The following is a 21,363-nucleotide window of genomic DNA, read 5'->3' on the forward strand; positions in this document are numbered from 1 at the left end:
CAGTATAGCAGTACAATTAAAACAAAACACCACGAATGACCAAAACACTTTTCAGAAATAATACCACTCAAGCACAAAAAAACTAGTTTCACACGCACGATTTCACTGCACAGGGTACTAATAAAGGACGGGATCACTAAACTGTGAATTTACGAATATATTTCGAACGAAAACAAGCAAAATGTTTACAAACAGTGTACAAAGCATCTTGAGTATCTTGGTCACGTCTTCCTTCGGAAGGGAAGTAAAGCCGTTGGTCCCGGCCCATGTGTGTTGAATGGGTGCGATATCCTACGCAGGTGTGGAAGCTGCCTTCCTGCACATTCGATTGCCGTCAATGGATGGCAATCGATGTCCGTCGGTGATTGGCACTAGATTGCGGAACAGAGACCGACGTTAAATAAAGGAAAGAAAAACAGCTTTGAGTGAACTTTATTTTGAATAACCTTTATAGATTTCGATCAACTATGAAGATGATTCGATTCTGAAGTCCTTACACAATACACAACCTTAATAAATAATTAAATTGAAAATTAATTTTTAACGATAAATGCACATGATTGTGTAAAAATCCTGTGTACCCACCCTGGTCTAACAACCTTTTTAAGCACCTGAAGTTGGTTAAAAGATCGGCTCTTAAAAAACTGTCCAAGAATCGTAACTCCTACATACGGTTGTATTACCTTGCCTGCAACAGTGTTCCACAGGGCAGTCATATTGGACCATTCTTATTCTTGCTGTACCTGTATGACGTCAACCTAGTGCTCAAATGTTTTAAGCTCTCGTATGCCGGTGACTTCAAACTCTATTATGTAATAACCTATGAAGAAGATGCACATTTCCTTCAGAAAGAACTTAACCTTTTTTTCCAAATGGTGCGCAACTAATCGTATGAGCTTGAATGCCAACAAATGCTCAGTAATTCTCTTTGGACGTAAACGTTCTGTCATTTCATTTGATTACACCATTGCCGGAATATCTCTAATGAGAGGATCTACTGTTAAGGATTTGGGTATTCTCTTAGATTCGAAACTTACATTTAAAGATCATGTAGGATATATAACCTCCAAAGCTTCTAAATGCCTGGGCTTTATTTTTCATGCTGCAAAAGAATTCTCGGATATTCACTGTTTGAAGACCCTGTATTGTTCTTTAGTTCGCTCTACATTGGAGTATGCAGTTATGGTCTGGGCTCCTTACTATTAGAACAGCGAACAGCAAGTAGAAGCTATCCAACATAAGTTTATTCGCTTTGCTCTTCGACGTTTGTCTTGAAATGATCCATATAATCTCCCTAGATATGAAGATCGTTGTAAATTAATTGACCTTGACCTTGTGGAGGTTCATAGGAATGTCACTAAGGCTTGTTTCATATCTGATGTTGTTCAATCTCACATAGATTGTCCTACAGTGTTACGTGAGTTGAATTTTGATATTCATCGTCGTACTTTCCGTTCTCATCAATTTATGCGTATATCGACATTCCGTACTAATTATGGCTATAATGAACCTTTTAGTAGTATGTGTCGTGTGCTCAACCGTTGTTACCATGTCTTCGATATTCATCTATCACGTTCCATTAATAAAAATAGGTTCCGTGAAGTGCTCAGTTAGTAAATTATAGGTAGTAGTAAGAAATAGAATAAGGTCGTATTTTGTTTAATCTTAAGTTAATAATGTATCATTTGGAATGTACTGTTCTGTTGATGCGAAAATATGAGGAGGTTTTATGTCCATATGAGAAAGAAAGCTGTTATAAGCTCCACTCAAATGGGCTTTTCCCTGCTCCCAATAAAGAATAAAGGATAAAGAATATGATTATAAGATCATACACGAAAACCAAAAATGTATGACATTGAATGTCATTACATCTTCTGTGTGACTTATTTTTATGAAAAATGTATATTGGTTGCATTAAGATTAGAATTTGGCGAACAAGAAACTTTCTCCGGTAAATTAAATGATTTATTACATATTCTGTTGATCTTTCAAGTATGACATAAGGATAATCTTACATTCTCCGGTTCACATCTGTGAAATATTTTAACCAATCCTTCATATCATCATAAGATCTAAGTTTTATATATTTGAGGACTTTAACTATAATAGATTAACGAAAATCGGTAGTTCCCTACATCCGGACGACAATCCAGTACCTCAAATACTACCAACTGTTTATTTTCTCATAATCCTATCATTTGTCACTGTGTAGATCCTTGACTTCCTGCTAACCTCACACCCAACTGCCATCAACAAACCGATCCCATCGTCAAACACACTTAACCACCCTCCGGAGCCAATCAATTCCCGTGAAAAATAGCCTGCCACACACCAACCGATCGTCGAACGGAGCGGACTCTCTGATTCCTGATGCCATTGCCGTCGCATTGCAAAATTAATGTCCTTCTCAGCGAATGTGTCGTGTCGTGCAGTACCGAGATTTACCAGCAAGCGCGCTAGAACTCCCCGGCAATCACGACTTTGACACTTTCCCCATCGTTTTCGTTGGTCGATGGTTCGTGTTCGTGTTCGAGACTATAAAACGAAGTTACTATGTTAGGTATGTGGACTGATTGCCTTCATTCGGTTTGGTTGTTTATCGAATTTCACGAAACAGAAACACACACCCACACACGACGTAGGAATTTTCGATGGAGAACTAGCTAACAGTAGCTAAATTGAAGTGGGTGAATTGTGTTTGGAAAAATCCTCCTTCCAGAATGAGTTGTTTGGCCTGGCTTTCTGTGTCCATAGGGCGAAATCTTCTGCCGACCAATAGTTTTATATCGTGATCATTATGCTAATGCTGGACGATGTTGCTAGAAATTTAGATTTCGTCACAATTTGCTTTCTGGTTGTGATGAGAACACAACTATTATGTTAAAATTTTCCATTCATAATAGGGGAATTCGGCGTCAATATTCTTATCAAACTTGGGAGATAATTGAGTAGCAATCGTTTGGGAGCGATTTTTATTGGCATGGATATTTCCATCCCAGTGAGATATAAAACGCAGCATATTTAAACTGAATACTGGATGGCGCCATTGAAGGAATGGCGATAGCCATTCGCCATGCATATGAATCACCCCATCTTTTCTGCTGATGGAAAAGGATGTCAAAGAGGGACTCATTAAATATTTGAATCTGTTCCCCTATGTTCGTCCTCTTGTTAGAAGAGATCAAATTTCAAGAATGTATCAAACCGAGATTAACATAACCTTGACGAGGTCACAACCGCAGACCCTTTCCGACCGCAGATTCCAAAAAAGTTGATTAGAAGTTTGGTCCTCTCTGGGCAAAGAAAATTAGTCACGAAAGCCTACCGCACAGCATTTTCCGGCTAAAAAGTTGCACGTCCTTCGTCGGAAAACCAAAAAACCACCGTTGGACACAAAAAGGCAACATCTTCATTGTTCATCCTAGGCGTGGAGCAGACTGCTTGCACATATTACCGAAAGCTACGCGATAACTTTCGGCTTCGTCAACGGAGGTTACATATCGCACTTGTCCGTTTTCTTCTTTCTAGCACAGGGTCGCAACAAAGCAACAGTCCCCACAGACAGATCATAGACCGGAGATTACAGGAATAATTTAAAACATGATTAACTATGAAAAATGGTACTTAGGAGAAAGTTGCCTCTCAGCCAGCGCCAGGCAACCCTTTTCACGGTCTGACTGAATGTAGTTACCAGAGAGATCATATTTTCATGTGGTAGTATGCATGGGTGTGTTGGTATGGGAAAATATGTCAAGTCTGAAGCAAGGCACATAAAATGCTTATCTGGATGCTTTTGGTTGCCTATATAAATGAAGTTGAAAATCTGGACCGACGCAACACGGGGTTTCAGTGCCGAGGGGTTTGATAAAATGGATCCAAATGTGTTTTTCTGCTCAAACAATCAATCTAGGGATAGTAATTTATCTTTTTTTTTTTGTTTTTTCTTGTCTAAATGTAAGTTTCCTTAACATAGCGAAAAATAATCTCTGATCATTCCCCGATGGTCTTGAACTTCTATAGACTTTCTCTAGATATTCGCTGGGCTTTTTAATAGACGTTTTGTGGAATTATAGAGAGAACTTCTCAACTAACAATTTTCTCAATGTAAACGCTTTACTCATTTGATTTATACAGCCTAAAGCTGTATTCAAACGTTATACGATATGAGGCAACCTTTACTCAACAATACAAGCAAATCTGGTGAACTTAGTCAGCTAGTTAGGGAAGGTCCATTAATTATGTCACGCAAATTTGACCCATTTTCAACCCCCTCCCTCCTTTGTCACTTTTTTTTTGTGTGGATCTTAATTTTTTTTAATGGCTCGGCACAGTTTCCAAAAAACCCCCTCCCTCTAAAAGTGTGACATAATGGACGATCCCTTATGGCTGTTGGGTTGAGTGGAACAAGCTCTTATTACATTTCCATTTATGCTTCTATACAGCTGTTATCCTCCCAGGTAACAATTTGATGCTTAAATGCTTTTGTTTAATCGATTTTAATTCAGCCTTAGATTGAATAATTGCTGTACATAGACCACGTTAACCTTTGTTCAGCTTATAAACATCTAAATCTGGTGATTTTAATCAGCCAAAAACTGAACAGTAATGTACATTATAAGCTTTTTAAGGCATTACATAACAGTCTTTTCCAACCCTTGTTCAGCCTTCTAGTTTTATTTCAAAAATAATAGTGGAAGACCGCTTCATATCTGATGCATTTATATGGAACTGCTCTGACTAATTGAATTTACATATTTATGTTGTTAATATAAGTTTAAAAATTACCTTTGGATTTTGGGATTCGAACCGGCAGTCGCTGAATCACAGGCGTCAACCATACCTACTGGACCATTTAAGCATATGTGTGGCAAAAGGTATGACCATTAACTTGAAGAACGTCAAATTTAAGTTGAATAACAGCAACCGGAAGAGTATTATACAGCAATGCAGAATTGTAAACAACAACTAATATTTTTGAAATACGGTCTGAAACTTCAGTGCAATATAACAGACAAAACACAGGAATACAAATGAACACTTGTCGCAGCCCACATCTACCAGCTATTCCTAAAAATCTCCTTTTCCTTGTCTCTACTGCTGCCACTGCTTGTAATTGGAAAGGTAGGCAGTGAATTTAGAAGAACTAAAATGTCGGACATGCAAAGAGGGACACAGACACTGACGACATTTAACAAATCAAGCTATCAAAATATGTGTAACGCATTGCTGATTTGTGGAGTTGTGTTAAGCTTAAATAAGGCTTGTTCAATCTTTAGATCAGCTAACTTATTGAGGTTGGATTATGGGAGTACAATTCACTTCATGCACTACTAATCAACTATATATTCATGTATTGTAAATCTTAAATCAACCAATAATCAGCTTCTGTTCTTAATGTTCAGCTTGAATTGTTACTTGGCTGCTGTTTAGTTGTGTGTTAACGTGAAAGGCGCTTATTCAACCAACTTCACTAACCAAACACTTTGAACTGACGTAAACACATCTACATGAGTTTCTACAATAATACCGTTGAGTAGAGGCTCTATTTATAATAGTGCACATTAATTACTTTTCTCGACTAGTTACTTCAGCTTTGTAAAGGAGCAGAGTCAAAACTGTAAAGCTGCACACGTCTAAAAATAAACCTAGTTGACTGTAGAAATGCTTCCAAAGTAGCCCTAGCCCAGTTTATTAGCTGAATACTAGATGTTGAAAAAGCACTTTTGATGTTTATGTTATTCAGCGAGAGTGGTTGGTTGTAAATTCAAACGTTACTGATTTTTGGCTCCACAAAGTGTCACATACGATTGAGCCTAGTAAATAAACGAACTTGTTAAAAAAAAAGAGTAACACTAGTTTACAGCATTTTTGAACTCGGTAAGGTGATGATCATTTCCAATGCAAAATCCTACGCTGAATTCAATGCCGTGGTCAAATTTTGGACAAAAGTACGATTACTTAAATGTCAATATCTTTGAAACTAGTGCACCAATTTTAAATCTTTTTTTTATATGAAAATGAAGCTAAATAAATTTGCTATCGTTCACTTGGATGTTATGTCTTGATTAAAAAAATAATTTTGAAGTCATTTAAAAATTTACAGCATTTTTTTATTTTTCCTGCGAATTTTCCATAAAAATCTTGTTTTAATCAACATTTTTAATGGGATAAAAAAAATCAAAAAAATCACTCCATAATTTATTCTTAAAGTCCATTCAAAACCGGAGAAAATGAGCCTTTAATGGATGAAATCGGTTGGAAATTGTCGAAGTTATGAGCATTTTTGTAAAACACTTAAAAATGTTGCTGAAATACAACAGCTTTAGAGTTCCTTTTCTAGGTGTCGTTGTAAGCATCCAAATCGCATGTAAAGTTTTCATGGGAGATTCTTTTCTCTACATATCAATTTGATTAAGGCATATCAGGATTTAAAACCGAGTTGATACAAAAGAAATTTATTTAGGTTTTATTAAAAATGATTGAGAATCGAATGACTTTGTCTTCGATGTTTTGAACTTGTTTCTCGAATCAGAAACCAACAATAGTCACCCATCATTGCTTCATCCCAAAACCCTCGGTAACGACGTTCCATCATCTTCATTTGTTGGTGAAAATGTTCGCCGTGCTCATCACTCTCGTCACCAAGATTTTCCGGGAAAAAATCCATGTGAGAATGTAGGAAATGTATCTTCAAAGACATATTCACACCTGTGTTCAGGATTTGAAATTAATTATATGTAACAAACACAATATTTTTGATTTATACCTATTTTCTCACAATTTTTGAGCAATTCATCGACGGCTTCCTCATAATCTGGGCTTCTGAAATTTCCTAAAAAGGTTGTGACAACACGCTGGAACGATTTCCACGCTTCTTCCTCATCTGGTGTCTAAACTGTATTGAATGCGGAATCATTGAGCAGTTTTTTGATCTGTGGGCCAACAAATACACCTTCCTTTATCTTTGCGTCAGATAAATTTGGAAATACTGATTTCAAGTACTGGAATGCCGGCCCTTCTTTTTGCAACGCTTTGACGAAATTTTTGAATAGCCCAAGTTTTATATGTAGTGGTGGAAGTATTATGCGTTCTTTTACCACAAGAGGATCATTTTTAACGTTGTCTTTACCAATTGTGAAATTATCCCGTTTTGGCCAATCTTTTCGGACGTAGTGTTCCTTACGAGCTCGACTGTCCCATTTACACAAAAAACACATATATTTTGTGTATCCCTGTTGCAATCCAGTCAACATGGCAACCACTTTAAGATCGGAACAAATTTTCCAATTGTGTTGATTGTAATTTATCAAATTGAGCAATAGAGCCATTGAATCATACGTTTCCTTCATATTAACGGCATGAGCTAATGGAATAGAAGGTTTCTCATTCCCTTGATGCAGTAAAACGGCTTTCAAGCTCAACTTGCTGCTATCGATGAATAAACGCCATTCAGCTGGATCATATGGCTCACCAAACTCTTCAAACAAGCCGTTTACGTCATGGCAAAAACATGCCTTGTCCTTTGTAGAATAATATTTGTCAAATTTCTTGTGACGATTCCTGTGACAAGAAATTTTGACCTCCTTGCTCAGCATGTTGTGTTCTTTCAAGCGTGATGCCAGCAATTCGGATTTCTCCTTCGATAAGTCGAGATCTCGCACCAAATCATTAAATTCGAATTGTGTAAACAGTTTTGGGTTTCTTTCCAATTCCACCTCGAAGTCTTCCTCGCATTCCTCCTTGAATTCCTCCTCACTTTTTGTAACGGTCGATTCAACAGAGGGCGCTCGTTTCCGCTTTGGATAAACAGGATACGGGACCGAACTTGAATGTGGAACAGGTTTTGTCATAGAAGCCACTTGTGGATACTCAACTGTTTTGTGACGTCCTTGTTGCTTAACTTTTGTCAAGCAGAAATAACAATCCGTTGCATGACAAAACGGTCGATGCCATATGGTGGGCATGTCAAAGGACAAATAGCGACTGACAGATAACAAATAAGTGAGACATTAACACTTATTTAAAATAGATGAAGTAAGATAATGTCGATCAGGAAAGAACAAAGCACTACCATGCTGTACATAAATTGTTTATATGAAAGTTATTCAAAAAATCAATTTACCTTGCGCCTGACATCCACCTAGCCAAGCACGTTTTGCACGAACTACATAATACTTTTGGAATCCACGGTTTGTCAAAGTCTCCAGGATCAATTTTAAAATAAAGCCTGTATGCAGTTTGCAACGAAGCAGTGAAATTGACCGATTTTGTAAATATATAGTTGCCACACGCGTAACAAAACTTTTGAGGATCATTTTTACACTTGAATTCACGTTTTGTCGTATACATCGTTAAGCAATGTTAAAGAAAGAAAGCTGTCAAATTGAGTTGGTTGCGTTAGGTTCTCGCCGAGCGGTCTCACAAACACTAGCGTAAATTATATTGTTGAAAATATCCCATTTAATTTTGCGTGACAGCTGGTAGTGTTAGTGAAATGCACCGTATGCGTACACGTCCGCAGAAAGGCTTACTGGAAGTGGTGCATGAACCTAGGAGCGGGACAACGGCCAATCTTGGAACATTCAATTTCCATGATTTTACAAAAAATTTCATAACTTCGACAATTTCCAACCGATTTCATCCATTAAAGGCTCATTTTCTCCAGTTATTAATGGACTTTAAGAATAAATTATGGAATGATTTTTTGAATCTTTTTATCCCATTAAAAATGTTGATTAAAACAAGATTTTTATGGAAAATTCGCAGGAAAAATAAAAAAAATGCTGTAAATTTTTAAATGTGTTCAAAATTAAATTTTTAATTAAGACATAATATTCAAGTGAACGATAGCAAATTTTTTTAGCTTTACTTTCATAAAAAAAGGTTTAAAATTGGTGCACTAGTTTCAAAGATATTGACATTTTAGTAATCGTACTTTTGTCCAAAATTCAAAAAATCAAAATTTTTGTATATCTCAAAAATGGCTCTACTTTAATTTTTTCTGACCACGGCATTGAATTCAGCGTAGGATTTTGCATAAGAAACGTTGGTCAACCACTAAAGTTCACACTTTTTATGTTGTTTTGTAAACTAGTGTAATTGGTTGTATAGCAATATGAGTAATATGAGCAATATGTTCACTTTATTAGGTTTTTTTTGCAGCTACAAGTTGAAAGTTGATTAATATTTGTATAGAAGTGGTATTAGCGTTAATTGACTGCTATTTTTCAGTGCGACTGGCAAATTGCATAATGGTTGTGAAAAAGTTGAGTAAACGCTTTCCAAAACTATTTTGCTACCTTCTGCTTATAGCTGTATCTGCAGCTTTTTTTTCAGCTTCTTCACATCACAATGCTGGAAAAGTTGGCTTATAAAGCTGAAAATGTTAGAAGGTTCTGCTAGTTAACCACAAGCAAAGTTTCTCTGAAGATGACGAAACTTATTTTAAATATCGTTTTTTTTTAACTTTCCAGACTTTTAATCCATTTTTCTCGATGTTTCCTGAACTTCGAAGATTTTCCTTAGATTGTTCCTGAGCTTTTCTAAATGCTTCTTGAAATTATTTAGATTTCCTTATTGGACTAAATGTTATCTGAGTGTTTTGACTGTGGCTATATTTCACGCTCGATTGTGTATAAACTATCAATTTTTTGAAGTAGTACTACGTCTGTGATTTGCATATGGGGGTACCCTTTGTGAAAACCGAAAATGGAACATGTAACGAAATTATGAAAGATTTTGAACGTTAATAACTCAGCTACCCCTGGACCAATTTAAATTATTTTACCACCAATCAATCAGAAATATTTTGACGCATTTATAACTATGTTTCCCACTGTTGATTTTCAACAACAGAAAACTTTTAAAAAGTGGTAAATGTCAAGCATTGTCCAAAAGCGTCGAAATAACTAACAAATCCACCAATTACGTACATGCATATGCTGCTTTCCCAACACAGTCATCAAAGAATCGTTTCTAGGCGAAACATGTCGATGTAACATTGTTGCTTCCCCAACACTGTCATCAGAGGGTCGTTGGTAGACGTAACAAGACGAAGTCGCATTTTCCTCCAATCTTCGAGCGTGTGCAAATAGGGAGGATGCAATTGCGTAACGTTTTGCACACGACCATACAAAATGCTCTCCAGAGTTGTTATCTCATATCCAAACTTGGAAGCAGGGGTGCAAGTCATTTTGATTGATTCTCTTCATCAAATTCAATGAAATACGTTTATTGTTCTGGATGATAGAAGAGCATAGCAAAAATAGTGCGAAATAGGTTAGTGAAGCCATGGTCATCAAAAGAGGAAATCGATGAAGAGAATTGGCTTTTACCCTAGGGGTAATACAACTGTACTCAGAGTTAATATATTTGCAGTGAGTAAATTTGAGTTACTCATATTTACTCAAAAACAAACAAAGTAGTCTAATATTTTTCATCAAATAATGTTTAAACAATCCCCATCTGACAGAATGTTTTGATTTCAAGATTTAGTTTTCATTCATTATAAGATCCAAGTTAGATGGCTCTTATACAAGCCAAGGGATGTTTAGGTCTCTTTTTCTTTCTAGGATGGATGGCTAAAGTGTAATGTCTTTGAAGTTTTTGTTGTTGTGGGGATGTAAGTGTTTCCATATCCCAGCCATTTATAATAACCCGGGAATCTTAAAATAGCTGAATACTCTTCACGGAGATCGGGAAATATTTTCGGAAGTTATTTATTAAAACTTGAACTTCGTCAGGATTTCTCCCGGAAGATTTTTCCGACAATTTCTGGAAGTTTCTTCCAACTTCCCCATGAAGATTTCAACCAGCTTCTGCGGAAGGATTCTTATGATTTCTCTGGGAGGTTTCGTCTGACTTTGCACGAAAGTTTCGTCCAACATCTCCTGGAAGTTTTTTTTTAAAACTTGCCCTGGAAGAATCTCCCACCTTCTCCCGCAAATTTCGTCCATTGTTCAACGAAAGTTTCATCATCTTTTCATTCCAACAGTAACAGATTACAAACAGAAGTCCTACCGCTGGAAGTGGAAACTATTTCCCATTTCATCCGGACTTACCACGGAAAACTTTTCTGAATTATTCTGAAAGTTTCATCCGGCTGCCTAAATTTGCATGGAAGTCTTTCTAACTTCGCCCGGAAGTTTCCCACAGATTGTGTCAGCAGCGTCTACCGGTTTCGTTTGAAAGATTCTTCGCCAGGAAGCTTTCCTGACTTCGCACTAAAGATTCGTCAAACTTTCTCCAGAAATTTCTATCAATTTTCCCCAAAAGTTGTGTGGTTATTTTTAATATAAAATATGTTTAACATGGTTTTCATACAAAAAACTGCTTCTCGAGAAGCCAAACTAGTTTTCTGGGAATCGGGAAATGATAATTCTGGTAAATTGCCCGGGAAGGAAACACTAGCTGGTGTGATTTCAAGACTAAGGAAGTAAGAATTTGGCCAAATGTTTTCAGAAGATTAATTTAGCTCATGAAAATTAATACTCAATCTCACAAAATCGGTCAGACATTTCATATTTTGTTGCACTACATGCCTGAAATGAGGAAACTCATAATTAATAATTATTAATAATAATTACGGTTTTTCGTGATAAGAACATTTTATTTACCAGCATTCATTAAGGAAGAGGGGTTTAAATCTCTGAGAATATTTAGCTGAAAAATGTCAGAGTTAGAGTCAATTCTGTCCAGAAGCGTTCGTTGTTTTCCCTGATACTCCTGCAAAAAACATCAATAGACACGAGTTGAAAAAGGTTGAACAGGAACAGGTTGAATTTTCATCGCCAGGTGTTGTTGTGTTTATCAATATTTAACTCAAAAGGAGCATTGTTGAATGCAGTCTTTTATTTAATTGTTCATCCTAGGTTCAAATAAGTTAGATATGGCCAACTTCATAGTTGATTCTATTCTGAAACTGATATGAACTTTGTCAATGAGCGATCGTCGAAAGGATGTAGGAACCATCACATAACATTTTTTTAATACTGGGAATGTCCTTTGGATGGACTGGATTATATGGAATCCCCCCTGGACAGTCATGAATCCCCCTCTATATTGAGTGCAATTCCTCCTGTGATTGTCCGTGATCCTCCCTGGGATAGTTCATATTCCTTCTTTGGATTTTCCGAAGTTACCTTTGATATTGTTGGGAAACCGAACTGGGATTGTCTGAAATTCCCCCTAGGCTTGTTCGGAATCTCTACTGAGACTATCATAAATCCCCTTTGCGATTGACTGGAACCCTCCTAGAGATTGTACAAAATCCCCCTGTAATAGAACGTCATCGGCATGGCAGTAAAGCAAGACAGCTCTGACTGTTCCGTAAGGTCACCATAGAAATTTTCCATCGATTTTGAGGGGACAGCTTGTAGTTCCTTTCATACACGTGCAAGTGCCTTTTCATTGCTGAAAGATGCTCCCAGTAAAGCATTGCAAGCGCACCGTTTAAAATGTTGTTGCTTTGCTTTGCTTGACAGTATCGGTTGCTATGTGTATTTTATGTTGAGCAACGCGAGTTACTCAGAGTTACTAAAAATTAACTCCGATTTTACTCATAATCAAAAGCTGTCTTGCCCCAAGCTTTTACCCCTCTGCTTCTAAGCCCCTTAATTCAGTCGTTGTCATAGCAATGAAAACTAGCATCGCACCACTTTTGGTTCTTGGGTTACACTTGCTGGTGGCAATTCTGCCGTTCGACATTTTCGATGGACCACCTGCAAACATGAAATAACACTATTTTCTAGGGATGCCCTAAAGTCCAATTATTCGATTAACGATTGATCGTAAAGATTTTTCCAGCTATTCGATTAAATATTTATCGAATTTTCAATTATTCGAGCGCGTAACCGACATCCTTTCTTATTTCTACCGTTTGATTATGCGCAGTAGACAACATACAACTACTAAAAACATATTTATTTCTGTTTGTTTATGATTGGACATTGATTTTACATTTTAATTGATTAGCCTACCCGGCTCTTCATCATTGTTTAATTTGTTATCGTTATTTTCATATTTTTGTTTTGCAACTAGTTTACAGCTTACCCTTTAAGGGGTGTGTTTTGTTTGAATTGGAAAAAAGTGATAACCTACCTAACTACAAGCATAACTTAACCTTACGTGCTAGATCACGTATGACCTGGTGACTTGATCTCAGACAGGTGTCTCTGAACCTTTCCTGAAATCTCTCCGTTCTTCTAATGTTTGAATTCCAGCCAGGAGGATCTCAGAATTTCTAGTTCGCGAGGGACTGTTTAAAAGCATCCTAAGGATCTTGTTCTGGATCCTTTGGAGTTTAAGGTAATGGCATTTTGCGCAACTCTTCCAGATTGGCATACCGTACTCGATTACAGGAAGGATGGTTTGTTTGTAGACAGCAAGCTTATTTTTTAGGGACAGGGTTGACTTCCTGTTGATAAGTGGATACAACGATCTTATCAAGATGTTGCACTTGGTTTTCGTTTTGTCGACGTGCTCCCTGAAAAGAAGGTTGCTGTCTAGTGTTAGCCCATTCCACCACTGAGCCGTTTAAGCAGATCTTATTATTCTCAGACGGAACAAGTCTGGGAGATTTAGAGTGTGGAAAGATGATGACCTGGGTCTTTGCCGCGTTGATACGGATCTTCTAGCTGTTGAAATATTCAGACAGGATAGGACGTCCAGGCCTCTCTGAAGTTTGGCAGTCAGAGCTCCGATGACCCTCCCCTTGTAAACGATGGATGTGTCATCTGCAAACAGAGACAACGATCCACCATCAGGGAGAGCCGGCATATCGGAGGTGAACAGGTTGAATAGGATGGGGGCCAAGGATGCTTCCTTGTGGAACCCCGGCACCGATGTTGAAAGCATCCGATGTGATGCTATTCAGAGAGACTCGGAACGCCCTGTCTGATAGATAGTTGTTTATGCTCTTCACTAGGAAGATTGGAAGACCGTACTGCTGCAATTTGAACACCAGGCCATCATGCCAGACATTGTCGAACGCTTTTTCAACGTCCAACAACGCCACGGCAGATGTTTTCGAAACAGACTTGTTCCGTCTGAGAATGTTTGTTACTCGAGTCGGTCGAACGACCTTTCCAAAAACCAAACTGTTCCTCGAGTAACAAGTTGTTTTCATCGGCAGATGTTAGGAGCCGGTGGTACAGTGCTCTTTCGAACAGTTTTGATAACCCTGAGAGAAGGCTGATTGGTCGATAACTTGAAGGAGAGGACGGATCCTTCCCAGGTTTCCGGATGGGTATGACTTTAGCTGACTTCCAAGACGAGGGGAAGTAGCCAAGTCGGAGGCACTGATTTTTAATTAAAATAAAATTAAGATGGTTGAAGAATCTGGAACTGAAGTGCTTGAGTTCCAGATTCAGGATGTTGTCAAAACCTGGGGCTTTCATGTTTTTAGATGATTTGATATAGGCCAACAGTTCGTCAGTCGTAATCTCGGATTCCTCTGGAAAAATGTTAGGAATCTGAAGAACATTGGTTGCATTTTTAGCAACCTCAGATTCATGAGGGCTGACGATGTTTTGTCCGAGATTATGGGAGCTGACAAAGTGTTGACCTATCGCGGCAACCTTCTCTTCAGGAGTTATCAGATGAACCGCTGGGTCGCCGGGATGATCTAGTGGGGTTAGTGGTGGAATAGGCCTAGGCTTGTTTTTCAGAATTTTTGTAAGTTTCCAGAAGGGATTAACACAATCTGGGAGAGAGTGGATCTTACTAGCAAAATCGTTATTTCTGAGATCCACCATCCTGGCCTGAATGATCTTTGTTAATCGATTACAATTGGTCTTCAAGTTAGGCAGGCCAGTACGCTGGTACTGCCTACGAATGGTGTTACGGAGTCTAATGAGATCTTTGGTAGGGCTGTCAAGGTTCAGAGTGTTACTCACCAGTCTGGATACTGGCACGTGTTGTCCCCTGGCCCGGGAAATCGCCTCCTCGATGGTTTGTAGACACCGGTCAACATCTTCGGACGTCCCCGGTTGGACATCGTAGTTGATGGTTGTGTCGACGTAGTGTTGATATTGCGCACAGTTGACTCGATGGTAGTTGTGCCGGGAAGCTTTGAATCGAATTCGAATTCCCGCGGATCCAACATCGGCCACCACCGGGTAGTGATCCGAGCTCAGCTTCCGGAATGCCACAGGTTGCGAGACGTTGTGTCCCATGTTGCTTACTAAGATGTCGATGGTCGCATGGACCCCAGACCGACTCAACCGGGTGGGAAAGTCCTGGGCCAAGATGGTATAGTGGCGCTCTTGCAGGTCTTCATTCAGGATGGTGCCGTTTCGATTGCTCCGACCGTTGCCCCAAGCTTGGTGTTTTGCGTTCAGATCGCCAGCTTAGCTTAGCTTAGCTTAGCTTAGTCTGACTGCACGTATCGATAGTTGCACTCCGTGATTGATCTGAACCAGTGAAATTGTACAAAGAATCAACTGAATGGGGCTTGGTAGTAACCTGCCATTCTCAGTGTACATGTTCCAGTGACTCCTACCTTTAAAGATCAATAACGTCACCGGCCACGTCCTTGCAATCAGGTGGGAGAGGGAAGGAATGTTAGTGTGTGACTTTTGTTGTTTTGGGACCGTGTTTACCTCTGCATCCCACAAAAGTCACAGGAAGGAGGTTTTGTTAGTGGGTTAGGTTCGTTGGATCAGGATTCACCTTGATAAGTGATGCGATCTTTTGTTTTGTGTAGTTATTTATAAGTGTTTTCGATTTATGCTCTAAACAGCCGGCTGTCTAGAGATGTAGATCATTATTAGATGTGTGTATACCGATTTAAACCAACAATAAGGATACTGTTGGGGCCCCTCACAAAGTGTGATGATGGTTTATTTAATTTTATCAATGACCAAAATAATTAATTATAAGCGGTTTGAACCGATTTAAACCAACAGCAAGGATGCTGTTGGGGCCACTCACAAAGTGTGATGGTGGTTTACTTGATTGAATATAAAATAATTATTAGAACCGATTTGACCCGATTTAGACCAACAGCAAGGATACTGTTGGGGCCACTCACAAAGTGTGATGGTGGTTTATTTAGTTCGGAAGAAAATGAATATGTATACTTCTTTTTTTTTTTTTATATATAATAGAACGAATTTGTACTGATTCAAACCAAAAGCAAGGGTTCTATTGGGGCAACTCACAAAGTGCGATGGTGGTTTATACTATAAGGGCATAAAACAAAATCAAGAGCCATTTCGGTTTCCATAGCTTCCTAGACACTCGGCCGCAAAATAATCTTATCCGACGGAAACGTCTCGACCATCGCTGCACAATGGTTTATTATAGCATTTATAAAGTAAATTTGAATACCTTATTGTTTATTTATTTTCCATTTTGACTTGACTTGGTACCGTTCAGTTTTATGATGACAAAGTTGCCTGGAGAAAAGTGACAGTTCAAAATGTTTCGGAAGGGAGTCAGCTAGTGTCGTCCAAGTTCAAGTGCGGAAAAAATGCCATTTAAAGTGGTACAAACAATTGAAAGATGCAAAACATGCCTAACCGTAATTCTTTCTGGTTGGAAAGAAGCTGGAATCCTACACTGGCCGGAAAAGAAAAAAAACGCGGTAGCGAAACTCTCTCAAGACGAGTTCTCCATGCCAAACCCAATGTGGGAACGTATCAATTGAGTGAAAAAAAGAGAGTTCAAGACTCGCTTGGAGGCTGAAGCAGAATTGGAACAGATGTAGCCAGTTTCGGATACGGAGGCGAACGAAGGGAATAATCCACCACCGTCAAAGAAAGTTTGCCCCGAAGTCTACAAGTCCCCCAGTCGGAAGAAAAACACAATAAGAGACTTTAACGAAGTTTTCCTTATTCCTGGGCAGGAGGTTGACACCTGTGAAGCTGACTGTAAAATCCAGAATCAGATGAGATTATAATATATGCGACACAAATTCACTTTTTTATAGGGGAACATGTGATGTGAATAGAACCCACCATCAGTGCAAGGATTACATATGACTGCAGATACTTCACTGGTTGTAAAGTTCTGCCTGATGGTTTGTTGCAGCTGGGTGAATCAACTTCATTGAAGACCTTTGGAAGACAAACGACAAGATGTACGTCTATCAACACGTGACAAGGGACTGGCAAATCCACGAACACTTGTCCAGTCTACAAATCCATTGAAACCCTTAGGCTGCCCCCCCCCCCAAACCCAACATATAATAATGTTTGATTGATGAAACGTATTCAAAAAAGGGATATTTAGAGAGAACAATCTTCAACTGGAACGTACTCACCAAATCAATACATCCGGGAGCGCATTCTCGATGCTTAATTTTCTCTAGTCATTTTTAAACAATTCCTCCTCCAGCGAATCCAAACACACAACAACCAAATATCACTTTTCTTCTTCATGTCACTCTGTGCACAAAAGCAATGCACACCGCAAAAACCTAACAATAGATCAGCGCGGTCGAGTCACACCGTCAACAAAGGGAGCGAGAGCACACCAGGCACCAAAGCAACAGGGGAAAAACATCAGCACAAATCATTCTAAATAGAATTATCGCGTCCGGGACATAAAACTATTCAAATGCGAGCACCGAAAAACTACACGGCAGCACAAAGATAGCCCGAGCTCTAAAAAAAAAGCACGCAGCGGAGCAAAAACACACAACCGTTCTCGGACGCTTCTCAAAGCCTGTTTTGCGTTCAGATCGCCAGCGATGATAAAGTTCCCGCTTCTCCGGGTGAGTTTGATGATGTCTTTCCGGAGGGCCACTGCCGACCCGTCCCTGATGTTGGTTTGCTTGGGGCAGTAGGCCGCGATGATGGTGATTGGGCCAAGTGATGTGCTCACCTCCACTCCGATGGTTTCAATTGTTTTCAGCTGGAAGTTTGGTAGCAACTGGCAACTGATGTTCCGTCTTGCAGCGATGGCCAGGAATACGTTCAGTTCGGGCTTCAAGTGCGTCTCGGTGATAATAGTAATGTCGACCTCCTTGGTGTTGAGGAAATCGAGTAGCTCTCTTTGCTTGTTCGTCAGTGAGCAAGCGTTCCAATTTGCAATTTTTATAGCTTCAAGGTCCATACTTGGTGACGAGTGACAAGGCAGCATGAAGCTCTTCAGATCGAATCTTGCAGGTGTGCAGAATGACGATTACATCTGCAACCAGCGTTACTAGTTCCTCTGATGTTATCGGAGATTCGTTAAATGAGTCACCTGAGGCAACACGGGCATACGGTAGTCCAGGCGCCGAGGCAGAAGCTTGATTTGGCAGAGCTCCAGCAGCAGTGAGGCGATGCTGAGCTGAGAGGGCAGCTCTTTGACTGTTGTTGAGAGGTAGCAGTGGAAGATTTGGGACCAGATGACGAGGACGGATTGCCGGGTATTGTTCGTCCTTGATGGCTGGTGGTGCACGTTTATTTCGATGCCGGCCTGGCTGATTGCTAGTAGCCACCTTTTTCCTCATGGTGATGAATTCCGTTCGCTTGGGCAGTCCCGAGTAGTGGCACGGTGAGTTCCGCCGCAATTCACGCACTTCGGGTCGGTGTCATCAGCTTTAGAACAGGTCACCGTCGAGTGGGCCATAGCGTGGTTTCATATGACAGTTCTTCGTGCCATGGCCGAAAGGAGAGGCAACTTGTGCATTGGGTCACATCACGGTGTTGCGGCTTGTAGTATTCCCAGTCGATAATGATCTGAAACAGGTCACGTATGTTGCTCTTGAGCGTAGCAAGGGTGGTGGAGCCCTTCGTGAGGTGAACCAGAAACAGTTGGTAACGATAGTTGGTATTGGGCATAGGCCGTCGAATCATTGGGTGGACTGCCTCTGGTTTCAATCCGAGTCTCACCAGTTCATCTTTTACGGTAGCCGCTTCGTACGACGGCAGACCTCGTAAAACAACCTTCAATGGTTTCATCGAAGGCAAATCGTGAGTGTAAAACTCCACTGTGCTGTCCTTCAGCAGGTCACCGACCGACTTGCACTGCTGTAGGCTGGAGCACATGAACTGTGTTCCAAGGCTACAGATTGTGAATCACGGGAACAATTCGTGTTTTGCCAGCTCATCGCTAAGCGTCCTTCATCGAGGTAAACAGCGGGGAAATCCGCTCCTTTTTCGCAATTTCAGCGGCGTCACCACCGCCATTTTCTACTCCGAGCACCGAGAATTGGTTGCTCTGTAGCAGCCGATTAGCTGCGTCATCCGAAGCAGCGCTGGGATCCGTTTGGGCCTTCTTGCTAGGGCCCTCCGATGCAGGAGCAGTAATACGCTTGCGTACCATGCTTTGTTTATTGGCAAGTGCAATTAGACTTGCCAATGCACCTGTCGATGACGGCACTTCCACGACGCGAACGTAGCAATAAAACGAACTAGAAAAAACTCGATAGCGAAGCGAACGAACGGACGAACTATACTGCTAGATGGTCTAGCAACGAATGAATCCAGTAGAGAACATAAATAAATGTACTAATTTATCTGAGCAGGCATAGAGAAGAACCATGAAGTGAAACAGGATCATAAATTCGCCGAAAAAAGTGTTAACCGTCTTTCTGCTAAAGGCTGATATTGACCAACTTGTTGAGAGAAGGAGTTTAACAAGAAAACTAAAAAGGGGAGGAGCTTTAGCTGGGTGGACACTGATATTCTGCGGCCTTCCAACCTCTCGCATACACCAGTTCAACCCCTGTCCAGCTGCAGACGGGCCAAGACTCTTGCGAGTGCCCAATCATTGAACCGAAGAATATGGGATTGTCCATTCCGATTTGCTGATCTAGCTGCCTACACGTCATCATCATCCTCCAAAGGCTTTAATCCTGTACTACCATCCATTTCAGGTCCACCAAGATTTTCCAAAAGAGTTAGATTTCTGAACATGCCCCAACTAAATTTCACATCAAAAGGTTCATTTCCGGGCAATCACAGTCTTACTAAAGAGTATAAACAGAGAGAACTCCGCACAAATTACTATTGCTACACAGTAAAAAAAATATTTTAATATCACATTAAAGTGGAAGCCCGTTTCGAAAATATGGTGTAATGTTACTTGCTAAAAAGGACAAAATTATCATTAATACAGTGCAAGAACTGACATAACGATGCTTTCACTGCATTTGTTTATTTGTGTGGCCATACAAATTTCATGAGATTTTCGACATGATTGAAGTGCACCCTCTTGGATGTAATATTAAAATTTATTTTTTGGCGTGTACACAAAACACAAGGTCCTACTGCAGTTAACAAATATAATTTATTATATAAAACCACGTTGTCCTACCTCACCATTGCGTGCAACCCCATAGGGCTGGCCCGTGTAGTTTTTAAACTCTTGCTCGCTGACCTTTTCTATATGACCCTTGAACTTCTGAAGTTGTTCCTTGAACTCCTCTTGCTGAATCCAGAACTTCATTTATATTGAAAATAGATGAACTTCTATAGATACTTTCTTGTATTTTATATATATTTTCTGAATATCTGCAGTTATTTCATGAATTTTTTTTAAATATATTTCCAGATTTTGGTAAGATGCTCTTTGAACTTTTTTGGACGTTCTCTGAACTTGTCTTGATATTCCCTGAACTTCGATGTATGTTCTATGAGCTTATTTCGGTGTTCCTTGAACTTCGCCAGATACTCTCTGAACATCTTAAAATTTTCACTGGGATTTTCAAGACGTTCATGAACTTTTGTAGATGTTTCTGAGTTTCTCTAGACATTCACTCTTTGGATTCTTTCTGGCATTCTTTAGAAGATTTCTGGTTATGTATACATGTACTTGGAACTTTGCTTAATTTTCCCTCATTTTTTTTTCGAAAGACACAAATTTGCAGCTGTTTTGCTACTGTCAGCAAAAGAGAGGAAGCAAATGTCATCTTCTCTTCTCTAATGCAAGTGGACGCTCAAATCTGTATCGGTGCACAAGCAGCCAGACGCACGCTGAAAAATTTTACATCGAATGATGGCTACGAAAAAATTCCTCAAGCTCAAAGTCGAGAAAATATCCAACTCGAATGATTTCCTATACTGGACCGCAAATCGAACCCACCGTCTCCGGCTTAGTAATACCGTGCTTCAACTGAATATGTTATCTGAGGCCGCTTACTGCAATATTGCACAAGTTTCATTTACGTTCCTCAACTAACAGTTTTCAATAAATGCTTTCAAACATTGTGCGCGGTTTTGTGACTTGTGCAGTAAGAATATTCTTGATTACAATCAATTTCGTTTGACTACTTTACACTTAACAGCACTAAGAACGAAAGTCTTTCGTGCAAATTTCAAGATCGTTTGTCACATCCGTTCGCCCCTAGAATATATCACAATAATAAAAAAAAAATCCAGACATTGTAACCCCTTCCAACATTGGGTGCAACTCGGTACTAACCCAGAGTAT

The sequence above is a fragment of the Ochlerotatus camptorhynchus genome, unplaced genomic scaffold, assembly GCF_037179485.1.
Source record: "Ochlerotatus camptorhynchus isolate MF236.1 unplaced genomic scaffold, CSIRO-AGI_Acam_v1.1 ptg000320l, whole genome shotgun sequence".
NCBI classification, from domain to species: domain Eukaryota; kingdom Metazoa; phylum Arthropoda; class Insecta; order Diptera; family Culicidae; genus Ochlerotatus; species Ochlerotatus camptorhynchus.